The following is a 20027-nucleotide window of genomic DNA, read 5'->3' as shown; positions in this document are numbered from 1 at the left end:
AGAGGCTTGAAACATGCACAACAAAAATGCCAAAAATGTTTTTAAATTTCTTTCCTATTTCTTCTTTTTTTTAGGTGTAGTTTTGTATGTCTGAGCCAGTTGACCATTACTAGTATCTATACTTATAAGGCATCTCATAATTCAGGGGACCATAGCTCCTTGTATGGAAACAATGATGGATGAAAAGTGAGTACTCCATTTGTCAACTTGTTTATAGTAAGGCAAACTATTGTTCTTATTAGCTAAGATAGGTTATCGTTCTGGGGTGGTTGTGTAGACTTTACCTCTTCCCCCTTTAAAATAACATTTATTTCAAACAGTGTGCTTTGGCTTCTCAAGGAGTGATGCTTCTATATCTATACTAGCTGTTGGGGTGGCGCTTCGCGCCACCCCAACACCTAGTTGGTGGGGGCGCTTCGCGCCCCCCCCCCAAGCCCCCCCGCGCGCGTAAGTCGTTACGCGCCATATTAGTTACGCGCTATGTTTTTAACTACGTAAAACTTGCGAATATACAACATTCTTTGCTGTCCCATTGTCTGTGCATATAAATAGATTGTCAGGTTTACCGACTCTTGAACATGCAACATATAATGGTCCATGGGAAAAACAATCCGTATTCAGATCTATACCTCATGATTCTAATGATTGCCCTTGAGCTTTGTTGATGGTGATTGCTAATCGACCATTCCCTGAGTCGCCATCGTCATTTATATATCCCCCTGTGCACCCCGGCGTCCCCTTTGTAGTTATGGTCCCTGTGTCCCGGTCGTCATTTATATTCCCTGTGTCCCCGGTCGTCATTTGTGTCCCGGTGTTCCAGTCTGTGATTTCTCTTTGAGTGTCCCGGGCGTCATTTATATTCCTTGTGTCCCGGTGTCCCGGTCGTCATTTATATCCCCCTGTGCCCCCCGGCGTCCCCATTGTAGTTGTGTCCCTGTGCCCCGGTCGTCATTTATATTCCCTGTGTCCCGGTCGTCATTTGTATCCCGGTGTCCCCGGTCTGTATATACATTCGTTTTTTAGTTTTGTTTTTCTCCTTTATTTTTTTCCTTTTTGCTTTTTTTTCTTTTTTAGTTTATTTAGATTTTTAGATTTTTTAGTTTTTTTATTAGTTTTTAGTTTTTTTGTAGTTTTTACCATTTTTTTAGTTTTTTTTAGTTTTTTTTTTTTTACTTATGTCCTGGTCGTCATTTATACTCCCTGTGTCCCGGTCGTCATTTGTGTCTCGGTGCTTTGTTGATTGCTAATTTATATTATATTTATATTTATATTTTTTATATTTATTAATATTTTTTTAGTTTTCTTTTTCTCTTATTTTTCAGTTTTTTCCTTTTTTTTTAGTTTTTTCTTTTTTTAGTTTTTAGTTTTTTTTTTGTTTTTTTACCTTTTTTTAGTTTTTTTTAGTTGTTTTAGTTTTTTAGCTTTTTTAGTTTTTTTTATTAGTTTTTAGTTTTTTTTTTAGTTTTTGCCTTTTTTTAGTTTTTTCAGTTTTTTTTTTAGTTTTTAGTTTTTTACCTTTTTTTAGTTTTTTTTAGTTTTTTAGCTTTTTTAGTTTTTTTTTCTTTTTAGTTTTTTTTGTAGTTTTTACCTTTTTTAGTTTTTTTTTCTTCTTTTGTATTAGTGTGAAATAATTCAGGCATCATATGCGGACAAACACGACGTCACTCGACAGACAGACAGACAGACATAACCCACAAACAACTTATTTTTATATATATTTATTCATATTTTTTTAGTTTTCTTTTTCTCTTTTATTTTTCAGTTTTTTCCTTTTTTTTTAGTTTTTTTCTTTTTTAGTTTTTAGTTTTTTTTAGTTTTTTACCTTTTTTTAGTTTTTTTTTTAGTTTTTTTAGCTTTTTTAGTTTTTTTATTAGTTTTTTATTTTTTTTTGTAGTTTTTGCTTTTTTTTATTTTTTTCAGTTTTTTTTTAGTTATTAGATTTTTACTTTTTTTGTTTTTTTTTTAGTTTTTTAGCTTTTTTAGTTTTTTTTCTTTTTAGTTTTTTTTTTGTAGTTTTTTACCTTTTTTAGTTTTTTTCTTCTTTTGTATTAGTGTGAAATAATTCAGACGTCATATGCGAACAAACATGACGTCACCTGATCCATCCACAGATCCACACACAGACAACTTATTTTTATATATATAGATATTTTTTTATATTTATTAATATTTTTTTTAGTTTTCTTTTTCTCTTATTTTTCAGTTTTTTCCTTTTTTTTAGTTTTTTCTTTTTTAGTTTTTAGTTTTTTTTTTGTTTTTTTACCTTTTTTTAGTTTTTTTTAGTTGTTTTAGTTTTTTAGCTTTTTTAGTTTTTTTATTAGTTTTTAGTTTTTTTTAGTTTTTGCCTTTTTTTAGTTTTTAGTTTTTAACCTTTTTTTAGTTTTTTTTTTAGTTTTTTTAGCTTTTTTAGTTTTTTTTCTTTTTAGTTTTTTTTTGTAGTTTTTACCTTTTTTAGTTTTTTTTTCTTCTTTTGTATTAGTGTGAAATAATTCAGACATCATATTGCGGACAAACACGACGTCACTCGACAGACAGACAGACAGACATAACCCACATCCAACTTATTTTTATATATATTTATTCATATTTTTTTAGTTTTCTTTTTTCTCTTTTATTTTTCAGTTTTTTCCTTTTTTTTTAGTTTTTTTCTTTTTTAGTTTTTAGTTTTTTTTTAGTTTTTGACCTTTTTTTAGTTTTTTTTAGTTTTTTTTAGTTTTTTAGCTTTTTTAGTTTTTTTATTAGTTTTTATTTTTTTTGTAGTTTTTGCCTTTTTTTTTTATTTTTTTCAGTTTTTTTTTTAGTTATTAGATTTTTACCTTTTTTTTGTTTTTTTTTTAGTTTTTTAGCTTTTTTAGTTTTTTTTTTCTTTTTAGTTTTTTTTGTAGTTTTTTACCTTTTTTAGTTTTTTTTCTTCTTTTGTATTAGTGTGAAATAATTCAGACGTCATATGCGAACAAACATGACGTCACCTGATCCATCCACAGATCCACACACAGGACAAATTATTTTTATATATATAGATATTTTTTATATTTATTAATATTCTTTTAGTTTTTCTTTTTCTCTTATTTTTCAGTTTTTTTCCTTTTTTTTAGTTTTTTTCTTTTTTAGTTTTTTAGTTTTTTTTTTTGTTTTTTTACCTTTTTTTAGTTTTTTTTAGTTGTTTTAGTTTTTTAGCTTTTTTAGTTTTTTTTATTAGTTTTTTAGTTTTTTTTTTAGTTTTTTGCCTTTTTTTAGTTTTTTCAGTTTTTTTTTAGTTTTTAGTTTTTAACCTTTTTTTAGTTTTTTTTTAGTTTTTTTAGCTTTTTTAGTTTTTTTTTCTTTTTAGTTTTTTTTGTAGTTTTTACCTTTTTTAGTTTTTTTTTCTTCTTTTGTATTAGTGTGAAATAATTCAGACATCATATGCGGACAAACACGACGTCACTCGACAGACAGACAGACAGACATAACCCACAAACAACTTATTTTTATATATATTTATTCATATTTTTTTTAGTTTTCTTTTTCTCTTTTATTTTTCAGTTTTTTTCCTTTTTTTAGTTTTTTTCTTTTTTAGTTTTTAGTTTTTTTTTAGTTTTTTACCTTTTTTTAGTTTTTTTTTAGTTTTTTTAGCTTTTTTAGTTTTTTTATTAGTTTTTATTTTTTTTGTAGTTTTTGCCTTTTTTTATTTTTTTTCAGTTTTTTTTTAGTTATTAGATTTTTACCTTTTTTTAGTTTTTTTTAGTTTTTTAGCTTTTTCAGTTTTTTTTTCTTTTTAGTTTTTTTTGTAGTTTTTACCTTTTTTAGTTTTTTTCTTCTTTTGTATTAGTGTGAAATAATTAAGACGTCATATGCGAACAAACATGACGTCACCTGATCCATCCACAGATCCACACACAGACAACTTATTTTTATATATATAGACTAGCTGTTGGGGTGGCGCTTCGCGCCACCCCAACACCTAGTTGGTGGGGGCGCTTCGCGCCCCCCCCAAGCCCCCCCGCGCGCGTAAGTCGTTACGCGCCATATTAGTTACGCGCCATTGTAGTTGTGTCCCTATGTCCCCACCTGTGAATATAGATATATATATATATATATATATCTATATATATAAAAATAAGTTGTCTGTCTGTGGATGTGTGGATGGATGTGTGGATGGATGTGTCAGGTGACGTCACCTGAAAAAACTGGATTAGGTGACGTCAAAACTGAAAAAACTAAAAAAAGGCAAAAACTACAAAAAAAACTAAAAAACTAATAAAAAAAATAAAAAAGCTAAAAAACTAAAAAAACTATAAAGGTAAAAACCAATAAAAAACTAAAAAAAAAACTGAAAAAACTAAAAAAAGGCAAAAACTACAAAAAAAAAAACTAAAAACTAATAAAAAAAGTAAAAAAGCTAAAAAACTAAAAAAACTAAAAAAACTAAAAAAAGGTAAAAAACTAAAAAAAATAAAAAATAAAAAAAAAACTAAAAAAAAGGAAAAAACTGAAAAATAAGCTAAAATAAAGGTAAAAACCAATAAAAAACTAAAAAAAAAGGAAAAAACTAATAAATGACGACACTCAAAGAGAAAGCGACCAGGACAAAAAAACTAAAAAAAAGGCAAAAACTACAAAAAAACTAAAAACTAATAAAAAAAATAAAAAAGCTAAAAAACTAAAAAAACTAAAAAAAGGTAAAAACTAAAAAAACTAAAAACTAAAAAAAAACTAAAAAAGGTAAAAACTAAAAGAACTAAAAAAGAAAAAAATAAATGACGACACTCAAAGAGAAAGCGACCAGGACAAAAGGAATGTTCGATTAGCAATCAACAAAGCACCGGGACACAGGGAGTATAAATGACGACCAGGACACAAGTAAAAAAAAAAATTAACAAAACTAAAAAGAAGGTAAAAACTACAAAAAAACTAAAAAGAAAAAAAAACTAAAAACTAATAAAAAAACTAAAAAATCTAAAAATCTAAATAAACTAAAAAAGAAAAAAAAAGGAAAAAAATAAAGGAGAAAAACAAAACTAAAAAACGAATGTATATACAGACCGGTACACCGGGATACAAATGACGACCGGGACACAGGGAATATAAATAACGACCGGGACACAGGGACACAACTACAACGGGGACACCGGGGGAAACAGGGGGATATAAATGACGACCGGGACAAAAAAAACTAAAAAGAAATAAAAACTAAAAACTAATAAAAAAAACTAAAAAATCTAAAAATCTAAATAAGCTAAAAAAGAAAAAAAAAGGAAAAAAATAAAGGAGAAAAACAAAACTAAAAAACGAATGTATATACAGACCGGGACACCGGGATACAAATGATGACCGGGACCCGGGACACAGGGAATATAAATGACGACCGGGACACAGGGACACAACTACAACGGGGACACCGGGGGAAACAGGGGGATAACCTGACAATCTATTTATATGCAAAGACAATGGGACAGCAAAGAATGTTGTATATTCGCAAGTTTTACGTAGTTAAAACCATATATATATATATATATCTATATTCACAGGTGGGACATAGGGACACAACTACAATGGCGCGTAACTATTATGGCGCGTAACGACTTACGCGCGCGGGGGGGCTTGGGGGGGGCGCGAAGCGCCCCCACCAACTAGGTGTTGGGGTGGCGCGAAGCGCCACCCCAACAGCTAGTATATATATATATATATATATATATATATATATATATATATATATATATATATATATATATATATATATATATATATATATATATATATCTATATATATAAAAATAAGTTGTCTGTCTGTCTGTCTGTGGATGGATCAGGTGACGTCACCTGAAAAAACTGGATCAGGTGACGTCAAAACTGAAAAAACTAAAAAAAGGCAAAAACTACAAAAAAAACTAAAAACTAATAAAAAAAAATAAAAAAGCTAAAAAACTAAAAAAACTAAAAAAAGGCAAAAACTACAAAAAAAACTAAAAACTAATAAAAAAGCTAAAAAACTAAAAAAACTAAAAAAAGGCAAAAACTACAAAAAAAACTAAAAACTAATAAAAAAAATAAAAAAGCTAAAAAACTAAAAAAACTAAAAAAACTAAAAAAAAGGTAAAAAACGAAAAAAACTAAAAACTAAAAAAAACTAAAAAAAAGGAAAAAACTGAAAAATAAGCTAAAATAAAGGTAAAAACCAATAAAAAACTAAAAAAAAACTGAAAAAACTAAAAAAAGGCAAAAACTACAAAAAAAAACTAAAAACTAATAAAAAAACTAAAAAATCTAAAAATCTAAATAAGCTAAAAAAGAAAAAAAAAGGAAAAAAATAAAGGAGAAAAACAAAACTAAAAAACGAATGTATATACAGACCGGGACACCGGGATACAAATGACGACCGGGAAACAGGGAATATAAATGACGACCGGGACACAGGGACACAACTACAACGGGGACACCGGGGAAACAGGGGGATGTAAATGACGACCGGGACACCGGAACAGGGAATGGTCGATTAGCAATCACAATCAACAAAGCTCAAGGGCAATCATTAGAATCATGAGGTATAGATCTGAATACAGATTGTTTTCCCATGGACCATTATATGTTGCATGTTCAAGAGTCGGTAAACCTGACAATCTATTTATATGCAAAGACAATGGGACAGCAAAGAATGTTGTATATTCGCAAGTTTTACGTAGTTAAAACCATATATATATATATATATATATATATATATATATATATATATATATATATATATATAAATATATATATCTATCTATATTCACAGGTGGGACATAGGGACACAACTACAATGGCGCGTAACTATTATGGCGCGTAACGACTTACGCGCGCGGGGGGGCTTGGGGGGGGCGCGAAGCGCCCCCACCAACTAGGTGTTGGGGTGGCGCGAAGCGCCACCCCAACAGCTAGTATATATATATATGTTTTTAACTACGTAAAACTTCCGAATATACAACATTCTTTGCTGTCCCAGTGTCTGTGCATATAAATAGATTGTCAGGTTTACCGACTCTTGAACATGCAACATATAATGGTCCATGGGAAAACAATCCGTATTCAGATCTATACCTCATGATTCTAATGATTGCCCTTGAGCTTTGTTGATGGTGATTGCTAATCGACCATTCCCTGAGTCGCCATCGTCATTTATATATCCCCCTGTGCACCCCGGCGTCCCCTTTGTAGTTATGTCCCTGTGTCCCGGTCGTCATTTATATTCCCTGTGTCCCGGTCGTCATTTGTGTCCCGGTGTTCCAGTCTGTGATTTCTCTTTGAGTGTCCCGGGCGTCATTTATATTCCTTGTGTCCCGGTGTCCCGGTCGTCATTTATATCCCCCTGTGCCCCCCGGCGTCCCCATTGTAGTTGTGTCCCTGTGTCCCGGTCGTCATTTATATTCCCTGTGTCCCGGTCGTCATTTGTATCCCGGTGTCCCGGTCTGTATATACATTCGTTTTTTAGTTTTGTTTTTCTCCTTTATTTTTTTCCTTTTTTCTTTTTTTTCTTTTTTAGTTTATTTAGATTTTTAGATTTTTTAGTTTTTTTATTAGTTTTTAGTTTTTTTGTAGTTTTTACCATTTTTTTAGTTTTTTTAGTTTTTTTTTTTTCTTATGTCCTGGTCGTCATTTATACTCCCTGTGTCCCGGTCGTCATTTGTGTCTCGGTGCTTTGTTGATTGCTAATTTATATTATATTTATATTTATATTTTTTATATTTATTAATATTTTTTTAGTTTTCTTTTTCTCTTATTTTTCAGTTTTTTCCTTTTTTTTAGTTTTTTCTTTTTTAGTTTTTAGTTTTTTTTTTGTTTTTTACCTTTTTTTAGTTTTTTTTAGTTTTTTTAGTTTTTTAGCTTTTTTAGTTTTTTTATTAGTTTTTAGTTTTTTTTTAGTTTTTGCCTTTTTTTAGTTTTTTCAGTTTTTTTTAGTTTTTAGTTTTTTACCTTTTTTAAGTTTTTTTTAGTTTTTTAGCTTTTTTAGTTTTTTTCTTTTTAGCTTTTTTTGTAGTTTTTACCTTTTTTAGTTTTTTTTCTTCTTTTGTATTAGTGTGAAATAATTCAGACGTCATATGCGGACAAACACGACGTCACTCGACAGACAGACAGACAGACATTATAGATATATAAAAATAAGTTGTCTGTGGATCTGTGGATCAGGTGACGTCATGTTTGTCCGCATATGACGTCTGAATTATTTCACACTAATACAAAAGAAGAAAAAAACTAAAAAAGGTAAAAACTACAAAAAAAACTAAAAAGAAAAAAAACTAAAAAAGCTAAAAAACTAAAAAAAAACTAAAAAAAGGTAAAAATCTAATAACTAAAAAAAAACTGAAAAAAATAAAAAAAGGCAAAAACTACAAAAAAAATAAAAACTAATAAAAAAACTAAAAAAGCTAAAAAACTAAAAAAACTAAAAAAAACTAAAAAAAGGTAAAAAACTAAAAAAAAATAAAAACTAAAAAAGAAAAAAACTAAAAAAAAGGAAAAAACTGAAAAATAAAAGAGAAAAAGAAAACTAAAAAAATATGAATAAATATATATAAAAATAAGTTGTTTGTGGGTTATGTCTGTCTGTCTGTCTGTCGAGTGACGTCGTGTTTGTCCGCATATGACGTCTGAATTATTTCACACTAATACAAAAGAAGAAAAAAAACTAAAAAAGGTAAAAACTACAAAAAAAAACTAAAAAGAAAAAAAACTAAAAAAGCTAAAAAACTAAAAAAAACTAAAAAAGGTAAAAAACTAAAAACTAAAAAAAACTAAAAAAAGGCAAAAACTAAAAAAAACTAAAAACTAATAAAAAAACTAAAAAAGCTAAAAAACTAAAAAAACTAAAAAAAGGTAAAAAACAAAAAAAAACTAAAAACTAAAAAAGAAAAAACTAAAAAAAAGGGAAAAAACTGAAAAATAAGAGAAAAAGAAAACTAAAAAAATATTAATAAATATAAAAAAGTAAAAAAATGGTAAAAACTACAAAAAAACTAAAAACTAATAAAAAAACTAAAAAATCTAAAAATCTAAATAAACTAAAAAAGAAAAAAAAGAAAAAAGGAAAAAAATAAAGGAGAAAAACAAAACTAAAAAACGAATGTATATACAGACCGGGACACCGGGATACAAATGACGACCGGGACACATGGAATATAAATGACGACCGGGACACAGGGACACAACTACAATGGGGACGCCGGGGGGCACAGGGGGATATAAATGACGACCGGGACACCGGGACACAAGGAATATAAATGACGCCCGGGACACTCAAAGAGAAATCACAGACTGGAACACCGGGACACAAATGACGACCGGGACACAGGGAATATAAATGACGACCGGGACACAGGGACAGAACTACAAAGGGGACGCCGGGGTGCACAGGGGGATATATAAATGACGATGGCGACTCAGGGAATGGTCGATTAGCAATCACCATCAACAAAGCTCAAGGGCAATCATTAGAATCATGAGGTATAGATCTGAATACGGATTGTTTTCCCATGGACCATTATATGTTGCATGTTCAAGAGTCGGTAAACCTGACAATCTATTTATATGCACAGACAATGGGACAGCAAAGAATGTTGTATATTCGCAAGTTTTACGTAGTTAAAAACATATATATATATATATATATATATATATATATATATATATATATATATATATATATATATATATATATATATATATATATATATATATATATATATATATATATATATATATATATATATATATATATATATCTATCTATATTCACAGGTGGGACATAGGGACACAACTACAATGGCGCGTAACGACTTACGCGCGCGGGGGGGCTTGGGGGGGCGCGAAGCGCCCCCACCAACTAGGTGTTGGGGTGGCGCTTCGCGCCACCCCAACAGCTAGTAGTATTTATAATCCTTAGTTATTGGGGAAAAAATGAATTTCCATGTCACCAAGTCTTTATTCCTGGAAAATAAAGGAAAGAAACTAAGAAATAAAAATTGAAAGGTTTGAAGCTAAAAAGAGATCCTATATTTTTCTTTCTTTAAGAAGAAGGATGGCAAAACAATAATTAAAACACACATCAAGCTTACAGGCAAGAAAAAAATGATTCCTCAGAATAAACATATTTGGATTATCAATTTAACTTTGCTACTTCAGAAGAACACGATTTTTCATTGGTAATTTTTATTTTGAGTTCATTTGATTCGAACATTTTCTAAATTATTACTAAAATAAAATGTTAAAAATCAAAATAAGTGTTTTTGTATTAGACCTAGTCTTTTCTACTTGCCAAAGTAATGCTTTGAATCTGCGAGTCTGTAAATAAAGGGATTTATTCAGCCGTTTATTCCACATAAACATAAAAGAAATGAATTTTAAAAGAAAAAAATATTGATTAAACTTTATTGCAGATGAGACAATAGTAACTAAATAGTTGTTTCAAATATTTTGATATATAAGATAACAATTTTTGGAAGTTTGATCGACTTAATCCTCCAGTATCACAATAACAATATAAACAGTTCAAAATATTTTTTTTTTTTTTTTTTTTTTTTTTTTTTTTTTTTTTTTTTTTTTTTACTTGATGGCTGTTCCATCTTTAAGCTATTTTTTCCATAACTTACAATAATAATTCTGATCCTTGAAATTTATAAGAATTATAAGAATTGTTTCCGAGCATGGTAAATAAAAGTAACTTGTGGATTATTCACCATAATTGAGGAGAAACTACGTGCTAGTGTTCAATTTGGAAGTGCTTGACGAATATTCATTTGTTTTTGCTCTCTGGTAAGTTGAATCAAAATCTTTGAGTCAAAATAACCATTCCAACCACGCAGCAATTTGTAAAATCATTTATTATGATTGAATCATTATTTCCTTAGTGAAAGGTTTGATCTTTTCCTCAACTGTTTGTTGTAATTCTAGTTTTTTTTTTTTTTTAGTTTGACTTATTATGACTTCATTGCTAATTGTTGTGTGCTCTTTACTTTGCTCTTTATGGAAAAACTAGGTGTTGGCATGACGTCTGGTTACAAGTGCAAATTGAAGTGATGTGTTCTGTAATGTCTCAAATTGGTTGATGGCAGTTATCAAGTAGATGTTCTGAACTGTGTGACTACTTTAACTGGCTCTAAGTTTAGGCCTTCTGGAAGTAAATTATACTTTGGGTTTGACGCTGGAAGTCAAACCAAATGTTTTGATATTTGGCAAAATACTGTCTCAGGTGTTTTACCACTCCGTTTATAATTCTTTCAGTTGAAGATGAGCTTAGCATGCAAAATAACAACCAAGTTCTTCCTTGACTTGAGAATCAGAATTGCATTTGTATACCATGCACATTAGGTGGTCTTACTTGTCTTAGTTTCCGTGAGTTTTTCATTTGAAAAAGTTCCAACTGAGGTTAGCAAATTCTAGAATTCTTCTCTCACAGTTGGTGGTCTGTAAACTGGCAATTTGCTGATTGAAGTTCTGGATCTTTCAGGTAGATAGTGAATGACATTCAATTTAGCACTATTGCGTGAAAGCTGATTGGTGTAGGTTTTTTCTTTGAAGCGTCACATGGCAATAGATTTTGTCATCCATGCTGCAGTCACTGGCGCATTATAGTTTTTGGAGAATTCTTGCACAACTTGCACAAGGGATTCGGCGTGCCATCGCTAGCTGCCTTGGTTAGAATTGGGGTTAGAGATCCACCGTGATTTTACTCTAATCAATGTTCGTTTAGACTTCTAAATGAAAATATTTCATTTTCTTCTTGTTGGCCCATCATTAATGCTGTATTTTTAGTAATCTGATCATTTTCTTCTTCTTCTTGAAGCTCACTGCTTTTTCAATCTACTTCTACTACTGCTAATACTACTAATAACTCACCACAGCACCAAGCTGTCTGAGGCCAATACAGCTATGAACGCTTCTCCTTCATCCCAATTTATTCAAAGCCTCCCTCTTTACAATCCCCAGGAAATTTCCATTTCCTTTAAATCTTTCCTTACAACACCCCCCCCCCACCTCAACCGAGGACAACCTGCTTTCTGTTTAGTCCTTGGTGGTTGACCGAAAAGGACAATTTTGGCAATCTGTCATCCTTCATTTGCAGAACGTGCCCTAACCCTCTCAACCTTTCTCTCATTACTGCCACTGAAAACGAAATGGAACCACACTTTTCGTGCAGCCTACTGTTTGGAATAAAAAAAAAACGTAAACAGTTTCTCTGGAAAACATCTTCAAAGAAATATTTTTGTTTCTAGTTTTAATGTCATACAAAAATGTTGTCATTAACTACGGGATATATCAAATCAAGAAAAAATTTCATGACGAAATTTGTACTGAAAAATACTAACTCAACCAAACCATGTTATTTTTTTAAACCCGACTTTTTGTAAGTTGGCATTGTTAAAAAAAAATCCCCCAGAGCCATTGAAGGTGCATATTGTCAGCTGCCAGATCTTTTTTATGGGAAAGGTAACAAACCTGTCGCTCAGCCATGGGATTGAACCTAGGCCTTTTATTGTAGTAGCATAGGGTGGTTCTGTTGTAGCCACAATGATAAATGAAAGTATGGTTGCTGTAAAAAAGGTCAAGTTGTCCCATCCGACCTTGGAATAAGAGTTCCACTCCAAGGATTAGAAAAAGAACCTAGTTCTCTGTTTCCTCGACCCAATTTCTCAACATGGAGTGCCTCTACACTACTTTTTGAGAGTACACATTTAATTTATCCTTTTGGATTCAGAGCGTATAGTATTCATATAATATTATTTCTTTAGCAAACGCTAAACACTTACTTAATTGCATACCCTTAAGATAATGTGTGATTTATCAAAATTTATATGGAATTTTTTCTTGTTCAGGTTACAGTGTCTTGAAAGAGAGGCTAAAGATGGCATTTGGAATAAGCAGCAATATATAAAGCAAAAATTAATTCTACTGAAAGCTGCCATGTCTGAAAGCCACATGAAATTACTCGCAGATTTAAACAATAAATTCATTCGAAAAACAATCAACAAGGTATTTTCGTTTTCGTTTTTCTTCTTTTATTTTCTGTTTGCGTATCTAAATCCTTAGTATCAACACTGAAAAGGATTAAATTCTCGTCTTTTTTTTGTTATGAATTCAGTGATTTGAGTCCAGTATGGTAAATCATTAACTCTAAGGATGGTCTGTTTGCATCATCCTATTTTCTAATGAAGATGTAAACCATTTGGAAAATCGTTTAAGGAGTTTCCCATTAAGAATTTGTATCTAATGAGTGGGAATGTCGTTGGTGTCTCTGGTGAGCGGGCAAGTCCCCTTTTAAGGTACGGTAACTGCAAAATATATACAGAAAAAAGGGGAGATTTTTCAGAGTGGTGTAAAACCGTTTTTTTTAGCATACCTTAGAAATATTTAATGTTTACGTATTTTTAATGACAAAAACAAACAAAAATGTTCGTTCACTATAATAATAATAATAACAATAATTTATTTGGACATGTTTGGACATACAAAAATGTACTTAGAGAAGTATGGGAAAGAAATATACATAATAAAAACACTTATAAATAACAAATACTAAAAAATACACTAAGAATAACTCACAAACGACTAACAACCCCCAACGGAAAGTCTACGACTGACTCAGATTGCTGTCTGAATCTACCTTTTAAAACATCCATCTTATCACATATCTCAAAAACTCTGTAACTTTTGGAGATATAACTGTTACGGGACCAAATAGCAACACGGAGAAAATACTCGCAAAATTTAAAAAAGACGGACCGAATTTGTTGACGTTCTGAAGAGGTAAAAAACTTCCATAATGGCACCAGAAAAAAAGACATGGGGAGTAAAAAGTGAGTTGTATAGCCAATCAAGCGTTTTTTTGTCAAGTTGACCTTTAACTTTAGAGAAACGTCCATAGGACTTTCTCAATTTCTTTCTCAACGTATTTATTTTTAGTGACCTTATTGCTCGAACCGAGGTCCTGAATGCAAGTCCAAGGTACTTGAGAGACGCACTGGCAAAAACTGTATCAGGGCCAACCTGAGTTTTTGACTTAAGGGGCGATGACAATCAAAAACGAGAAATTCAGTTTTAGTAGAAAAGGTTGACAGCCCGATGTCAGACAACCTGGCAAAAAGGCTGCTCATAGCTGCTGTAGTGGTTGCAAATTTTCAGACAGCAGAAGGATGTCATCTGCACACGAAAGGTGACTTTAGTCAATAGATGGCTCGATAAGAAAATGCGGTATTCTGCGGGTTGCACAGCAGATGGCATTGTTAAATATTGCAGGACTTAACACTGAGTCCTATTTTGCTCCACGATGCACATAAATTCGGCTGCTACAAATATTTTCGACGCGGACACCTATAAAAGAGTTTTGATACCATAACCAAATGGAGGCACAAATGAATGGGTTTACCCCACTCCTCAAAAGTTCTAAAATAGCTCGAGAGTGTAGGATCGAATTAAATGCTTTAGAAATGTCTATTGCACAAACATATAAAGGTTTCTTCATTCTCTCTTACCTCTAAAACAGACAAGAAAGCTGCATGTGCATTCCCAACACAAAGAACCGCACGAAAACTAGACTGTTGATCTCCATGATCATTCCTATGCGAGATTTTCAAAAGAAGATTTTTTTTCAGATAATTTTCCAATATTCGAACAAACTGTAATTGGGCGATAAAAGTCAGAAGATTGAGGGTCCTTATTCTTTTTTTGGACACACGTCACAAAACCCTCACGTAGTGCAGTCGGTACGAATTGCTGCGCAATACAAGCTTCGAAAAGTAACGCCGCATGCTGGACTTGTCTTGTGGAATCGTAAATCAAATGTTCAGGTTGAGTCCGTCAGAACCAGGAGCATCACCTTTTTAATGAGACGAATTAGCGTAAGAACTGACGATGGCGTAATAGAAAAAAGATTTTGGCTGTGATCTAGTTGAGAAAAACAGTGAAAGAGAATCTGCCGAAAAGTGGTGTCCAGTTGTAGGGGGCTATCAGAGAATAAAGAAAAGAAGCGTTTCTTCCAGGAAGTTACATCATTGGGGTTAGAACGTGAAAAAGACGATGAAGTGAACTTTGGTAATTTGCTTCAGAGTGACGATTTCGAATATCACGAGACAGAATAGATGCTTGCCTTCTCTTGAAGAACAGTAAAGCTTTCCAAAACTCTTTTTTAGTCGATTTAAGGGTCTTAAAAATTAAACCAGATCTGGGACGATCACAATCCACCCAGAGCTTAACCAAAACTTGGTTAACAGCACGGTGTAATTCATCTTTCCATATGAATTTTAACTAGACTACGGACGTATTACTGAATCTGGTTGCACTTTTCACACTGCTAACAAGAATAGGCATTTCAAACAGGGTGTCAAATGGGAAGGCAGAAGTCTCCTGAACTTGCATCTGTCACGTGCATATGTTTTGAGTGTCATAGAAAAAAAAATGGTGAAAGGAATGAATTTAAATATGTCTTTAGGGCCCAGGGTCTAAAATAGGCTTGAAAACTGATGCTAAGAAGACTGAGTATTTTTTTTAATTTAAAAGTAAATTTTTGATATGTAAATTTCAAGTTAAATATTTCGAATTTTATATGAATTAAGAATTTGATATTTGATTAGAATTTTTATATGGGATTTAAAATTGAATATATTTTTAGGGAACGTCGAAATATTATCGGATTTTGTATGAATTTTTAGATTATAGAGTTTAAATTTGAAGTCATTTTTTGAATGATTGTTTGAAATTTATTTTAATTAAATGGAATTTATTTTATATGTTGAGAGGGATACGATTCGCCTGGATTGTGAAATATTTGATTTTTGAGAATTTTTCTTGGGGATTATTGTAGCTACCCAATAACGCAAGGCCCAGCGAGAGTAGGCTGTATTGAAATATGATGTATTAAAAAAAAAGAAGAAAAAAGATGTTACATTAAAAAAAAGAGAAGAAAAAAAGATGTTATATTCAAAAAAAGAAGAAAAAGACTGAGTTGCTTAGATTAGGAATGAGGATAAAGAAGTAATGTTAGGTAATGAGAAGATTGATCAAATGTATAACTTAACTTGCATAGATTGCATTTTTAACAAGAGGTGTGTCACTTGAACCTGATTGCTTCAAAAGGTTGGTAAAGAATTGTCATTGTTTTCTAGTAATATTCTCTAAGGCTAGTTTTAGGTACGGTAGCTTTTTTAATAGCCCTGTTTTTAACAATAATTGAATCTCAATATCTTTTGCCATTATGAACGAATGATTGAGATAGTTAGGTCAAGGTTAACAGATGAAGCATAATAAGTTTCTGAAAATTATGCTTTTTGGCAATCCGTTTGGGTTCAAAATAAAAGTATGACGTCCTTGAAGAGGGTGGGAAGATGTTGTAAGAAAAAAAAAATCAAAGGATATTTGAAATTACATGGAAGGGAACAAAGTGCTGAACGACTGGATATGTGGCCTAGAATCATGCAGAGTTCTGTGGCGATTAATCGTCAATGGTTGAAAAAGTAGTTTCTAAAGAACAATATTAATGTGCGACCATACGTGACGTCGTGCTGCGATTAATCGTCAATGGTTGAAAGAGTAGTTACTAAAGAACACTATAAATGTGTTGTAACTAGACATGAAACAAAGGACTTAACATAATCGACAATTGTGGTAATAATAATGTATATAATAAAACCATGTGCTAAACCTTCGAATAATCCTTCAAATCTAAATAAAATGATAATAATTATAAAGTTAGGTGCTAAAAAGCAGAATCACTCATTAAATCTGAGGAACAAGATCAAATAGTTTTTTACTAAATATAGTCAACTGTAACCAAACTATATGAATCGCTCAGAGTTTTTATTTGAATATATTTCAGAATTCACTGTTTGCCTGCTCTTGTGTTTTAGGCTTGTAAAAAAAACAAAACTGTTGTTACGAGATTTTTCCATTTCATTTTAAGTGCTGATACAAAAATGGAAGCGAAGTTTCTTTTTTGCTTAACATTTTTATTGCTGCGTTTTTTTTTCCGGTTATTTTAGACAGGAATAATTTTTTGGAAAGAGGTAGGTACCGCTAAAACAAATCTGATCACATTTTTGAGTTTAGTATTAAAAGTCTTATCACTGTATGATATACCAAACTAATACATCAAAGTGATTAGGGCTATGTATGAGAATAACACTGCTGCAGTTAAGGTAGAAAATGAGGTTAGCAGCTGGTTTTGTATTAAATCAGGAGTTAAGCAGGGTTGTGTTCTATCCCCCTTTATATGAATCATTTTGATGGACTAAGGAAAGGCAATGGGAGACCACGGAATCAAATGGGGAGGAAAAACTCTCCTGGACTTAGATTGTGCTGATGATTTAAGTATCCTTGATGAAAGTGTGAGCAAAATGAATGAACTTTTAGAGGTTTTGCGAGTTTAGGGTGCTAGAATAGGTTTGAAAATAAATGTTAAGAAGACTAAGTCACTAAGGCAAGGAATAAGTGAAGATAAAAAGGTGAAGTTGGGTAACAAAAAGATTGACCAGGGTGGGGAGCTTCATTTACTATGAAGCTCCCCTACCCTGTAAAGACGGTGGGAGCAGTGGAAATGTTAAAAGTAGATTAGAGAAGACTCAGGGTGTTTTTCACTATAAAAAAAGAATAGGAAGATAAGTGTGCCAACTGAGATTAGAATATTAGAAACTACAGTGATGACAGTGATCAAATATGGCTCTGAAGCATGGCTGCTCTGAAAAGTGGATGAAGATTTGCTTCATCCACATTCCCCAAAATGGGAACTTCCTCGGAGGGTATAAAGAAGGAGGCTTTGTTGTTTGGAAATGGTTTTGTTGGTTTTGTTGTTGAAAGGAAATGGGAACTTCCTCGGAGGGTTTAAAGAAGGAGGCTGTGTTGGCCTCAGGCTGCTCGGTGATGCGGTAAGTTGTTAGTAGCAGTAGTAGTATTAAAAGCTGCGTAAAGTAGTAAAGTAGAAGTATTTAAAGCAACTGACATTGTTTGCAATAAAAATCTGAAAAAAGGCATTATGTTTGTCCTAGTGACTAGTATTGGTAACACTTATCTATAATAAATAAGATAATAATAAATAAATAACTGCTTTACAGCTATGTAAAAAAAGAATCCTATCTAGAAATGGAAGAAAACCTATCGTTATTAGGACCTATATTAGGACTTCTTGATGTACCAAACCTATACCATTTTCGGCATCCTATTACCTGAATTTGGAATCTGCAGCAAATTGATATATGACTAATTTGTTTGCCTTTTTAATCGGCTCTGTATGGTGGATATTCATTACAAGTTATGAAAATCGATCAGTTCGTGGTAACGAACTGTTGTAAGGAGCGACCCAGCTCAATAGTAAACGAAACTCTAAAAAACGGACTGTTGATGCTAATAGATACATTAAAAGAATCAGATTTTTATGCTGATTTTAGATATATAAGTTTCATCAAATTTAGCCTTTACCACCAAAGGCTACGAGCCTGAGAAAATTTGCCTTATTTTGGAAAATAGGGGGAAACACCACCTAAAAGTCATAGAATCTTAACGAAAATCACACCATCATATTCAGCGTATCAGAGAACCCTACTCAAGAAGTTTCAAGCTTCTATCTACAAAAATATGGAATTTCATATTTTTTGCCAGAAGGCCGATCACGGGTGCGTGTTTATTTGTTTTTGTTTTTGTTTTTACAGGGGTGGTTGTATCGACCCAGTGGTCCTAGAATTTCGGAGGAGGGTTCATTCTAAAGGAAATTAAATTTCTAGTCCCCTTTTTAAGTGACCAAAAAAATTGGAGGGCACCTAGGCCCCCTCCCACACTCATTCTTTTCTCAAAATCAACGGATCAAAATTTTGAGATAGCCATTTTGTATAGCATAGTTGAAAAACCTAATAACTATATCTGTGGGGACAACTTACTCCCTCACAGTCCCCGGGAGAGGGGCCGCAAGTTACAAACTTTGATCATTGTTTACAAATAGTAATGGTTATTAGGAAATGTACAGACATTTTCAAGGGGATTTTTTTGGTTGAAGGGAGGGGTTTACGTAGGAGGATCTTTCCATGGAGGAATTTCTCATGGGGGAAGAGGATTTCTATGAAAAGGGCACAGGATTTTCAAGTATTATTTAAAACAAAAGACAATGAAAAAATAAATCTGAAAAAGTGTTTTCAACTGAAAGTAAGGAGCAAAATTTAAACTTAAAACGGACAGAAATTAATAAGCATATCAGGGGTTCATCTCCTTCTAAACACCTCGCTCTTTACGCTAAAGTATTTTTAGTAATTTCAACTATTTATTCTACGGCCTTGTTGATTCAGGGGTCACACTTAAAGAATTGGGACAAAATTTAAGCTTTAGTGTAAAGAGCGAGATATTAACGAGGGGGGAGACTCTTTCATATACGTAATAAGAATATACGATTATAGAAGTTCGTTACGTAAGTTAATTCGGAAGTTACGAGTATTTTTTACTAATAAAAACGTTCGTTAAAAATTAAAAGTTCTAGTTGCCTTTTTGAGTAACTAAAAGATTGGAGGGCGATTAGGCCTTCTCCCCCACCACTTTTTTTTCTCAAAATCGCCCGATCAAAGCCAAGAGGAAGCCATTTAGCCCAAAAAAAAAAAAAAAAAAAATGTAAATTTCGTTTTAATTATTCATGTACGGAGAGTCAAAATCAAAATATGTGTTAATTCAAAAAGTTCAGAAATTAAATAGAAAAACAAGTTTTTTTTTTTAACGGAAAGTAAGGAGCGACATTAAAACTTAAACGAATAGAAATTACTCCTTATATGAAAGGGGCTGTTCCCTCCTCAACGCCCTGCTCTTTACGCTAAAGTTTTTTACTGTTTTAAAAAGTAGAGTTGAGAGAAAGAGTTAAAGTTTGATAGCGTAAAGAGCGGGGCGTTGAGGAAGGAACAGCCCCTTTCACGGAGTAAGCTCAGTTCGTTTTAAGTTTTAATGTCGCTCCTTAATTTCAGCTAAAAACAACTTGTTTTTTTATTATTTAATACCAACCAAGGAAGTTTATAATGGTATACTAGTGTTAACAAAGATTTTGGAACCTTCCATTGTTCAAC

The 20027-nt window shown here is 31.8% G+C and overlaps 1 long non-coding RNA gene across 1 annotated transcript; it reads left to right on the top strand.

Moving 5' to 3' along the window:
- Positions 1-71: 71 nt before the first annotated feature.
- Positions 72-19131, top strand: LOC136042229 (uncharacterized). The gene is made up of 3 exons (XR_010621205.1): positions 72-186; positions 12822-12978; positions 14598-19131. It is a non-coding gene; the product is annotated as an uncharacterized LOC136042229 (long non-coding RNA).
- Positions 19132-20027: the final 896 nt, after the last annotated feature.

This window comes from Artemia franciscana, chromosome 2 (genome assembly GCF_032884065.1).
Source record: "Artemia franciscana chromosome 2, ASM3288406v1, whole genome shotgun sequence".
In the NCBI taxonomy this organism is placed as follows: domain Eukaryota; kingdom Metazoa; phylum Arthropoda; class Branchiopoda; order Anostraca; family Artemiidae; genus Artemia; species Artemia franciscana.
This window is presented reverse-complemented; position numbering and strand designations above follow the sequence as displayed.